The sequence below is a fragment of the Nicotiana tomentosiformis genome, chromosome 6, assembly GCF_000390325.3.
Source record: "Nicotiana tomentosiformis chromosome 6, ASM39032v3, whole genome shotgun sequence".
Lineage (NCBI taxonomy): Eukaryota > Viridiplantae > Streptophyta > Magnoliopsida > Solanales > Solanaceae > Nicotiana > Nicotiana tomentosiformis.
In genome coordinates, this window is record NC_090817.1 from 140,601,802 (window position 1) to 140,613,190 (window position 11,389).

An 11,389-nucleotide genomic window follows, 5' to 3' on the forward strand; every position below is an offset into this window, starting at 1 on the left:
TAAATATGATTTCTAACATGATTTATAGTCGAATTTCTATAACACATGGAGAACATAAAGCTAACAACAAGTTTATTCAACCTTTCAATCTCACAGAATGGACCAAGTCATAATTCCCACGGTGCACGCCTACACGCCCGTCACCTAGCATGTGCGTTACCTTCGAAACCATCACATAACGCATAAATCCGGGGTTTCATACCCTCTGGACCAGATTTAAAACTGTTACTTACCTCAATTCGAGCAAAACTCTACTCCAATATGCCTTTGCCTCATGAATCGGCCTCCAAATATCCCGAATCTAGCCACAAGCAGTACAATGCAATCAATACGGGCTAAAGGAATCAATTCTACAAGAAATTATGAAATTATAGCTCAAAATCCGAAATCGGCTCAAACTCGGCCCCCGGGCCCATGTCTCGAAATTCAACAAAAGTCACAAACCTGAAAGCCCATTCAACCACAATTCTAACCATATCAAATTTATCAAAATCAGACATCAAATGGCCATTCAAATCCCCAAAATCAACTCTCCAATTCCCTAGCGTCAATCCCCCAAATTACACCTCAAAAATACACCAACTAGGTGGAAAAATCAATGTGAAAACATAATTATTGAAGAAATTTAACCACAAGTGACTTACCTGAAGAATCCCTTCGAAACCTCTCTAAAAAATGTTAGAAATGTGAACTTTCCCGGAACCCTCGTTTTTGAATCTTTTTATACTGCCCAGTTCTTTCCTCTATGCGATCGCGGACCAAGTCACTCGATCGCGAAGAACAAATAACCTGCCCCCATAAATTGGCCTACGCGAACACGGAATCCTCCATGCGAACGTGTTGCACCGCCCCTCTGACTTACGCGATCGCGAACGACCTTACGTGTTCGCGATGAACAAAACATGTGGCCTCATCTCCTACCCCTTTTCCTCTTCGCGAACACGGCCTAGCCCACGCGTTCGCATTACACAACTTCTCAAGGCTACACAACCGCGGTCTTTCACTCATGAACGCATAGGGCAAGCTCCATTAGCGACCAACTTAGACTATGCGATCGCGGATATCAGATCAGGAAAAACCAGAAAACTTCAGCTTACAAACTAAGTCCAAAAATGATTCGTTAACCACCCGAGACTCCTGTGACCTTAACCAAACATACCATCAAGTCCCAAAACATCATACGAACTTAGTCGAACCCTCAAATCACTTCAAACAACATCAAAAACATGAATTGCACATGGATTCAAGCCTAATGAACTTTGAAATTTCCATATTCTACAAACGACGTTGAAACCTATCAAATCACGTCCGATTGACCTCAAATTTTGCACACAACTCACAAATGACAACACGAACCTATCCAACTTCCGAAAATCCAATCCGACCCCGATATTAAAAAGTCAACTCCCGGTCAAACTTACCAAAATTCCAACTTTCGCCATTTTAAGCCTAACTCTACTACGGACCTCTAAATCACAATCCAGACACGCTTCTAAGTCCAAAATCACCTAAGGGAGCTAAGAAAACCATCAAAATTCAAATCGAGGTCGTTTACACATAAGTCAACATCTAGTCAACTTTCAATTAAGAGACTAAGTGTCTCAATTCACTCTGAAATCTCTCCGGACCCAAACCAACCAACCCGGTAAGTCATATAACAACTGTAGAGCACAAAAGGAGCAGAAAATGGGGGAACGGGGCTATAACTCTCGAAACGACTGGCCGGGTCGTTACATCCTCCCCTTCTTAAACAAATATTCGTCCTCGAACGGATCTAGAAACTTACCTGGAGTCATAAATAGGTGTGGGTATCTGCTCCGCATCTCCCGCTCGGTCTCCTAAGTAGCCTCCTCAACAGGCTGACCTCTCCACTGCACCTTCACTGAAGCTATATCCTTTGACCTCTACTTTCGAACCTGCCGATCCAAAATGGCCACCGGCTCCACATCATAAGCCAACTCACCATCCAACTGAACCGTGCTGAAATCCAAAACATGAGATGGATCGCCGATATACTTCCGAAGCATAGAAACATGAAATCTGGATGCACACTCGACAAGCTAGGTGGCAAGGCAAGCTTGTAAGCCACCTCCCCAATCCTATGAAGTACCTCAAAAGGCCCAATGAACCGAGGGCTCAACTTGCCTTTCTTTCCGAATCTCATAACACCCTTCATGGGTGAAACCTTCAGCAGAACCTTCTCCCCAACCATGTAAGACACATCGCGGACCTTCCTGTCGGCATAGCTCTTCTGCCTAGATTGCGCTGTGCGAAGCATCCTAAACCAAGTCAGTACCCAATAGCCTAGCCTCACACACCTCAGACTAACCTACCGGATATCTATACCACCTCCCATACAAATCCTCATACAGAGCCATCTGAATGCTTGACTGATAGCTGTTGTTGTAAGCAAACTCCGCGAGTGGCAGAAAATGGTGCCATGAACCCCCGAAATCAATGACACAAGCACATAGCATATCTTTCAATATCTGAATAGTGTGCTCGGGCTGTCCGTCCGTCTGAAGTTGAAATGTTGTACTCAACTCCACCTGAGTGCCCAACTCTCGCTGCACGGCTCTCCAAAACTGCAATGTAAACAGCGTGCCTTTATCTGAAATGATGGAAACTGGCACACTGTGAAGGCAAACAATCTCTCTGATGTAAATCTCAGCCTACCGATCTGAAAAATAAGTAGTACCCACTGGAATGAAGTGCGTGAACTTGGTCAGTCGATCCACAATCACCCAAATAGCATCGAACTTCCTCGAAGTCCGTGGGAGCCCAACTACGAAATCCATGGTGATTCGCTCCCACTTCCACTCTGGAATCTCTATTCTCTAAAGCAAGCCACCTGGTCTCTGATGCTCATATTTTACCTGCTGACAGTTAAGACACCAAGCTCTAAACCTAACTATATCCTTCTTCATTCTCTTCCACCAATAGTGCTACCTCAGGTCCTGGTACATCTTCGCGGCATCCGGATGGATGGAATACCGCGAGCTGTGGGTCTCCTCAAGAATCAACTCCCATAGCCCATCTACATTGGGCACACATATCCGGCCCTGCATCATCAACACCCATCATCTCCAATAGTCACATCTCTGGCATCACCGTGCTAAACCTTGTCCTGGAGGACAAGCAAATGAGGATCATCATACTGGCGCTCTCTGATGCGATCAAATAAGGAAGACCGAGATACCACATAGGCTAGAGCCCGACTAGGCTCCGAAATATCTAATCTCACGAACTGGTTGGCCAAGGACTGAACATCAACTACAAGAGGTCTCTCACCAACAGGAATGAATGCAAGACTACCCATACTCACTGCCTTTCTACTCAAGGCATCGACCACCACATTGGTTTTTCCCGGATGATACAGAATAGTAATATCATAGTACTTTAGCAGCTCCAACCATCTCCGCTGCATCAAATTTAGATCCTTTAGTTTGAACAAGTGCTGAAGGCTACAATGATCAATAAATACCTCACAAGACACACCATAGAGATAGTGCCTCCAAATCTTCAACGCATGAACAATGGCAACAACCTCCAAATCATGAACAAGGTAGTTCTTCTCATGAGTCTTCAAATGGTGCGAAGCATAAAAAATCACTCTACCCTCCTGCATCAAAACACACCCAATACTAATCCAAAAAGCATCACAATACACTGTATAAGAACCAGAAGCTGATGGTAGAACTAGAACTGAAGCTGTGGTCAAGGGAGTCTTGAGCTTCTGAAAGCTCTCCTCACACTTGAAAGGAGTACCCTTTTGGGTCAATTTGGTCAAGGGCGATGCAATAGATGAGAGGCCCTGCACGAAGCGACGATAATAACCAGCCAAACCAAGAAAGCTCTGAATCTTCGTAGCTGAGCACGGTCTGGGACAAATCTGAACCGCCTCTACCTTTTTCAAATCCACTTGAATACCCTCACTGGACACCACGTGCCCCAAGAACGCCACTAAACTGAGCCAAAACTCACACTTGGAGAACTTGGCATAAAGCTTCGCCTCCCTCAACTGCTGCAACACAATCCTCAAATGCTGGGCATGCTCCTCCTGACTATGAGAGCACCAGGATATCATCAATGAACACTATAACAAACGCATCCAGATAAGGTCGAACACACTATTCATCAGATGCACGAACTATGCTGGGGCGTTTATCAGCCCAAAAGACATCACGAGGAACTCATAATGACCATAGCGGTTCCTGAAAGGTGTCTTTAGAATATCCGAGTCCCGAATCTTCAACTGGTGATACCCATACCTCACATCATTCTTGGAGAACACCCTCGCTCCCTGAAGCTTGTCAAATAGATCATCAATATGCGACAAATGATACTTGTTCTTGATTGTGACCTTGTTCAACTCCTAATAGTCAATGCACATTCTCATAGTACCATCATTCTTCTTCACAAATAGAACAGGTGCACTCCAAGGTAAAACACTAGGCCTAATAAACCCCTTATCAAGGAGTTCCTGAACCTGTTACTTCAACTCCTTCAACTCAGCCGGTGCCATACGGTATGGAGGAATCGAAATGGGCTGAGTGCCCGACACCAAGTCAATACGAAAGTCAATATCCCTGTCAGGCGGCATGCCCGACAGGTCTGCAGGAAACACATCCGGGAAATCTCGCACCACCGGAACAAAATCAATAATAGGGGTCTCATCACTAACATCCCTCACAAATGCGAGATAAGATAAACAACCCTTCCCAACCATTCGCTGGGCCTTCAAGTAAGAAATCACTCTACTAGAAACATAGTCTAGAAAATCTCGCCACTCAACCCGTGACAAATCCGGCATCGCCAACGCCATGGTGAAGATGTTACACCCTTGTTCTTAGTCTATTTTAAAGCTTCTTGGTGTGATGAGTTAGGAGAATTATTTAAAAAGGTCGTGTCTATATAAAGTGTAGTTTGATTGCTAGGAGACAAAATAGGCTTTTAAAATCCAGAACCCCCTCGCTACAGGCCTCGCGGCGCGAGGCAAAACGCCCACATCTCGCTGCGGACCTGACGTTGCAAGCTTCACAACATGCCTCCTCTCGCTGCAGACCTTGCCTCGCGAGGTAAAATGCAAGACATGAGTCTCGCGTCGCCTACTGCTTCTTTGCTGCTTTGTTTCTCATTTAGCTTAACTCTCTCGTTCTTGTTTTCTTTCTTTTTCCTTTGCAATTATTTCTTTCTTTTGTATTCTTTTATAATAATAACCTTCAATCATTGTCCAAGAATTAAATACTCATGAACCATTCTTGTAGTGTATAAAATACATATAAAATCTTCATTTTGATCCCAATTTCATCTTTAACGTACCTACACATAAAATAAACTCAATTAAGCAGAAATATAGTATAGTTTAGCATTAGAGTCCCAAAATGTAAAGTAAGTAATGCACTAAAAATATGTAATTATAGCCAAACATCACTACCCCATACTTAAACGTTGCTCGTCCTCGAGCAATCAAACTACGCTTTATATAGACACGACCTTTTTAAACAATTCTCTTAACTCATCACACCAAGAATCTTTAAAATAGAATAAGCACAAGGGTGTAACATCTTCACCTCAAGATTTGACTCGCAAGTATCATGCATTATTCACAACTTACTTACTTATTCTAACATAGAGGTCAGGACATTACTTTTCCTTCATGAATCAAGTGCCCTCACACAACAGAAGAGAGTAGTTCCGCACGTAATAAAATTTAAGAACAATTAGGAACTCAAGATAGGAAGAATTCACTCACTCTCAGAAATAATATTCATATGTTACAAAAGATGCACCATAGGTTTGCCCATAATGTACTACTCTACTAATCGAGCTCATTCAGTCTAGGATCAAGTAGGACTTTAATTGGTTGTAATGTAGACTGCGGGTCGGGTAGGATACATTTGGATATAAGAGTGACTACACCTCCCTAAGCACTTTAATACATACACTTTAACATTCAAACTCATACTTATGTCAAACCATAACTCCACCTTCACATTAATGTATATTAACTCTATACTTCTTTAAGCACAATTACATCAAGAGTCATCACTATCAAGGAATATTTTTCACAACAATACAACTATTTTTATTTTTTTTTCTTTCTTTTTTTCAATTCAAGTGACTCTTATTTTTTTCAAGACAGTGCACCTTTCTTCTTATGTCATTAGTTCCACTCAAAAACCAAACCAAACCCCACACTTTAACTTTTACAAAGTTCATAACAATTCAAGTGCTCATGAGAGGGGAAAAGGTTCAAATAAATAGTTAATTCAACCAAATGGGTAATGCTTGTAATGTGGTTGCCAAAGAACATGATTACAGGCTCAAAGGGTTAACTACGATACATAACAATTAGGTGGGTAAAAGCATATATCTGGCTCAATAAAGAAATGTCTATATCACTTCTAAGACTGAACAAAACTACTATTTCGCTTTGCAAACACACGGGGCAAATTCTAGACATCAAATGCAATGCACATAATAACACCCAAACCTCACACACACATGACACATAATTCACTCAGGATTGGATTCATCAAGACACTTTAGTCAAAATAGTTAAGCAAAGTTAAGATCATACGATTTAAGGTACTTATACAAGAGTCAAAAACTGAGCCTAAATGTCAGAACAAAAGTACTCACTATTCTCAAGGCCTAACAAAGTCAAGAGATATTGCTTCAATTCAATTCATCTCACAATGGCTCCTACTCCTAAAAAACTAAAACTAACTACACCCGGTTCAAACAAAATCCTTGGAAAAGAACCGCGGCCCAAAGAAAAACCAAGGGGGAATTACTACACTACCTACAAAGAAAACCTTTTTGTCCTTTTTCTTTAGACTTAAGTCCCTCAAGAAAACCTTCTAGCTGATCCATTGTCGGGAAAAGTCTAATTTTTCTACTTTTTTTTTTGATTTGTTTTTCAAATTTTTCGTAGCTCCTAAAATACTACACAACTCCAAAAACAAAAATAAGAAGTTAATATTTTTCTACATCCTACTACTAATTATCTAGAGAATTCTCCAACCCCACACTTAAAAGAGTGCAGTGTCCCCAATGCACAAATAAAGCAAAACAATAATGAGGGTGGGCAAAAAACTCCCTGAAAGGCCAAAGGCCGAAGCAATAATGGCTTACGGGTACTCAAACTTTCTCCAAGCATGGTCCTTTGTGTGGGCACCCTACACTTAGTTTTCACTATCTAGCTCGCTTTTGCACTCTTCCAATGACTTTTCTTTCTATGCTCATAATCCTACAAAACAAAAATAACACTTCAAAAATAATATAAAATAAAAATGCAGTAAAGCTGGGTTGCCTCCCAACAAGTGCCCGATTTAACGTCGCGGCACGACTTGAACCACTTATTGCCTCCACCTAGAACTTATGAATTGAGCCCCCAATAGGGCATCCAGTTTGTGGCTATGCTCCTTCGGTGGGGCTACAAAGAAAACCAGGCCAAGCAATAAGTTTTTCACTCTACACTTATTGGTCTTTAGATGAGGTATGTAATTATGTCTCTGTGGCACGATAAATTCCAGAATGTAAGCACCTTGTTCCTCGTTCGTTGGCTCCTCCAAAGGCTCGAATGACTCAATTCCCATATAATCATCCAAACACAATGTTGAAAAATTGATGGAATGAGGACCAATGCGCCCTAACTCTAGAATTGCGTCAATATCTTCATCCTCATATGTACACACATTAGAGTCTTCAAATATAGTATTATTTACTTCCTCACATGGCTCTAGTGTACTTTTCTCAACATGGGCATCATCAACAAACATATGCTCGAATGATTGACTCTCCACTTTTAGCTCCTCAATTTGGCGTATAAGCTCCTATTTCAACTTCACACAACTCTTTACTATTTTGTTGGGCGTTAGACGCATCAACCTTTGCAATCAATTGAGCTCCCAAGTCGTGAATAGCAATGCCAAATTTTTTGATCTCTTATCCCAGTCCAGCTCTTCCTTCTATTAAGTCTTTTATACCATCTGTAATTTTCTCACGTTGAGTCTCATATATTTCCAATCTTTCAGCTTGTTCCACCAGCCAAGTTTGACTCAAAATTTCCTCATTTTCAAAACTTTTCTCTTGTTGGTACTCCTCTCTTCATTTAATTCTTCTATATTGGCCTTCATTTTTGTGATTGCTGCCCTCATTCTTTTCATATCTTTTTTGAGTTCATCCTGTTGCTCTTCTACTTGCCTCGGAATATCCCTAATATATGCATCACATTCCATATCCTATTTTGTCTCCTAAGCTAAATGAGAAACGAAGCAGCAAAGAAGCAGTAGGCGACGCGAGACTCATGTCTTGCGTTTTACCTCACGAGGCGAGGTCTGCAGCGAGAGGAGGCGCGTTGTGAAGCTTGCAACGTCAGGTCCGCAGCGAGATGGGGGCGTGCATTTTGCCTCGCGCTGCGAGGCCTGTAGCGAGGGGGTTCCGGATTTTAAAAGCCTATTTTGTCTCCTATTTTGTTTTGGACTAGGTTAGTTCGTCTAGGTCGTTTCCCTACACATATAAATAGTCATTAAACATCATTTTTAAGGGAGTTTTTTGGCAACCGGAGGTAAGAACATCACGTGGAACAACTTTTGGAGGAGAAAATCATAGAGTTCTTCATTCCCTTATCTTTTCTTTGTAATTTGTTTATGCAAAATACTTGAAAAATTGTTACTACGAACATGAGTGGCTAAGCACTCTAGTTCTAGGGTTGTGGTTGACATGATTATTAACGTTTATTAATTACATCTTCGTTAATTCGAATTATCATCTTGTGGTTGTTTCTCTAATTCTGTGTATAATTGCTTAATTGTTTGGCCAGCAGTTGAATTCTATTTACTATTTATGTTATGCTTGGGAAAACCGTGTTTAGATTAGAGTAGAATTAGAGAGAGCTTGTTTCTGAACCTGTGACTTGGGGAAAGATTTTGCGGTTAGGATAAGAATATACCTAACAGTCTTGCTTAATTGAACACCATATTATATTCGTTCATGATAGACTCAATACCATAAGAATATATGATTGATATATTGTGGGCAAGCCAGTAGTATTGTGGGAACATGCTATTCCTATAAACAATCCGGTTAATTAGTAACCATAGATAATCTGGATTAACGAGTGTGATTATTAAATTTATTAGGATTGATAAACCGACCACAACCCTGGAATTTGCATCTCATTTGAAGTAAAATCTCATCATACACATTTGCATTCTTGATAATTTAGTTGTTACTTGTTTAATTTCCGTAATAGTAGATTAATAGAAAAATATCTCTTAATTATTTTGGACAATTAATTAATTTTAGTTTGCTTAGTTAACGATCAATATAAGTCTCTGTGGGTTCGACATCCGACTTTCGAGTCACTTTATTACTTGACAATCACATATACTTGCGTGTACTTGGGGAACCAACAGTAAGAGCATAGAATCGGGCCTGACTGCCACCTGATTGGCCTCCCCCTCTAGGACGACCTCTAGCTGACTGAGCTCTACCCCAAACTGGCTGAGCTGGTGATGTAGCTGCTGGCGCTGTTGCCATCGGCCGAGAACTCTACTATGGAGTACCACTTAACAACCTAGGGTAGTCTCTCTTGATATGACCAAGTTCCCCGCACTCGAAACAACCCCTCCTCTGAAGGAATTGCTGCTCCTGATACCCCGAGGAATTACTGTAGAAACCTGAGCGGACGAGGCATGTCGAGAACTCTGCGCTGGTAGTGCACTGAATGAAGACTGGCCTGAGCGAGCAATGTAAGAACCGTGGCTAACTGATGCACCACGATGAGCTGGTCGAGTCATTTGAGCATGCCTGTAAGGACGACCCCTGCTGTGGTGGAACTGACCCCCGGAAGGAACACCACTAAAACCACCCAATCCACGAGACCTCTTGGCCTCCCTCTTAACCTGCTCCTGGCTGCAGACCATCTTTATATGTCGAGCAATGTCAACCACCTCATCAAAAGTAGCACCAGATACCCTCTCTCGAGTCATAAGCATCCGCAGATGATATGTGAGGCCATCAATGAACCTCCTGATCCCCTCCCTATCAGTGGGAACCAACTAAACTGCATGACGAGCCAACTCAAAAAACCACTCGTACTACATCACAGACATGTCATCCTGACGTAACTGCACAAACTATCTATGCAGCTCCTCTCTACGAGACTGTGGCACGAACTTCTCCAAGAAGAGAACGGAGAAATCCTTCCATGTGAGTGGTGCTGCAACGGCTGGTCAGCACCTCTCATAAGCCTCCCACCAACTGAAGGCAACCCCAGAGAACTGAAAAGTAGTGAACGAGACCCCACTAGTCTCCATAATACCTGTTTTACGAATAATCCTCTGACACTTGTCTAAGAAACTGATAAGTAGGGATTTTTATTACTTATTTGCACTCTTTTACTTTCGTTTTAGCTAAAAAAATGCTTAAAGGTATTTCCGACAACTGATGAAATGTGCTTTCTTGCAGGAGTATTGGATTATGAGTCAAAGAGATGAAAATCAACTCAAGAAGGAGTATTTTTGGACAAGGACTAAAACAAAGCAAAAAGAGCAAAGTGCGGATCACACAATATTGAGTGCGGCCGTAGACTATGAAAGACCTCTGACAGAATTCATTTGCAAAGTGCGGACCACACAATTATTGTGCGGCCGCAGAAGATGAGGTTTAGAGAGATGGAAGTCTGGGTCTATGAAGAAATGCGGACCACACTATTATTATGCGGCCATAGAATTCAAGAGTGCGGCTGCACTAAAAAATGTGCGGTCCGCAGAAGTCTCTTATGTCAAGCTGAAATTCAATAGTGCGGTTGCACTCAGAAATGTACAGTCCGCAAAATCTGAAGAAAGTGCGGCCGCAACTCAGAATTGTGCGGCCGCAGAAGTCCATTATGTCAAGTCCAAATTTAAAGTGTGGACCGCACACAGAATTGTGCGGCCACAGAACCTCAGCAGGGGCAATTTTGTGCGATAATTTTAGCTGTGTATAAATAGTCTTTTTGTCAAAATTAGGTTAAGTTTGAACTTCAAAAAGTAGATAGCCGTTTTTTACTTACTGCTTTGGGAAACTTTGTATTAGTTTATCATTTTAACATTGTATTTTCATCCCTTTATCATCTATTATGAGTTTAATCTTATTTTCTTCTTTAGTTTCTTCAATTTTATCTATGAGTAGCTAAATTCTTAGCTAGGGTTGTGACCCAACCCTAGTGTTGGTGCCTAATGGGTGTTTAATTTAGGGCTTGTTTGTGATTGGGTGTGTGATATTTAGCCTAGTTCTTGCTTTAATTTTAGAATCAATGGTTGCAAATATTGATTCAAGCCTAATTGACCTAGTCTCTACTTGAGAAAGAGAGACTAAGTCTAGTAAAACTAGGCTA

General features: G+C 41.5%; 1 protein-coding gene across 4 annotated transcripts in view; it reads left to right on the forward strand.

The window, feature by feature from the left end:
* The window catches only part of LOC104091359 (uncharacterized), a 32,693-nt gene that overhangs the window by 8,162 nt on the left and 13,142 nt on the right, over positions 1-11,389 (forward strand). For 3 of the 4 annotated variants that reach the window (XR_011408909.1, XR_001968291.3, XR_011408908.1), the window contains exon 5: positions 10,480-11,119. The exons of the other annotated variant lie outside the window; for it this stretch is intronic. The gene's annotated coding sequence lies outside the window, so the exon portion shown is untranslated. Of the gene's footprint in view, positions 1-10,479; positions 11,120-11,389 lie in introns of those variants that run through there. 4 annotated transcript variants of the gene reach the window in all.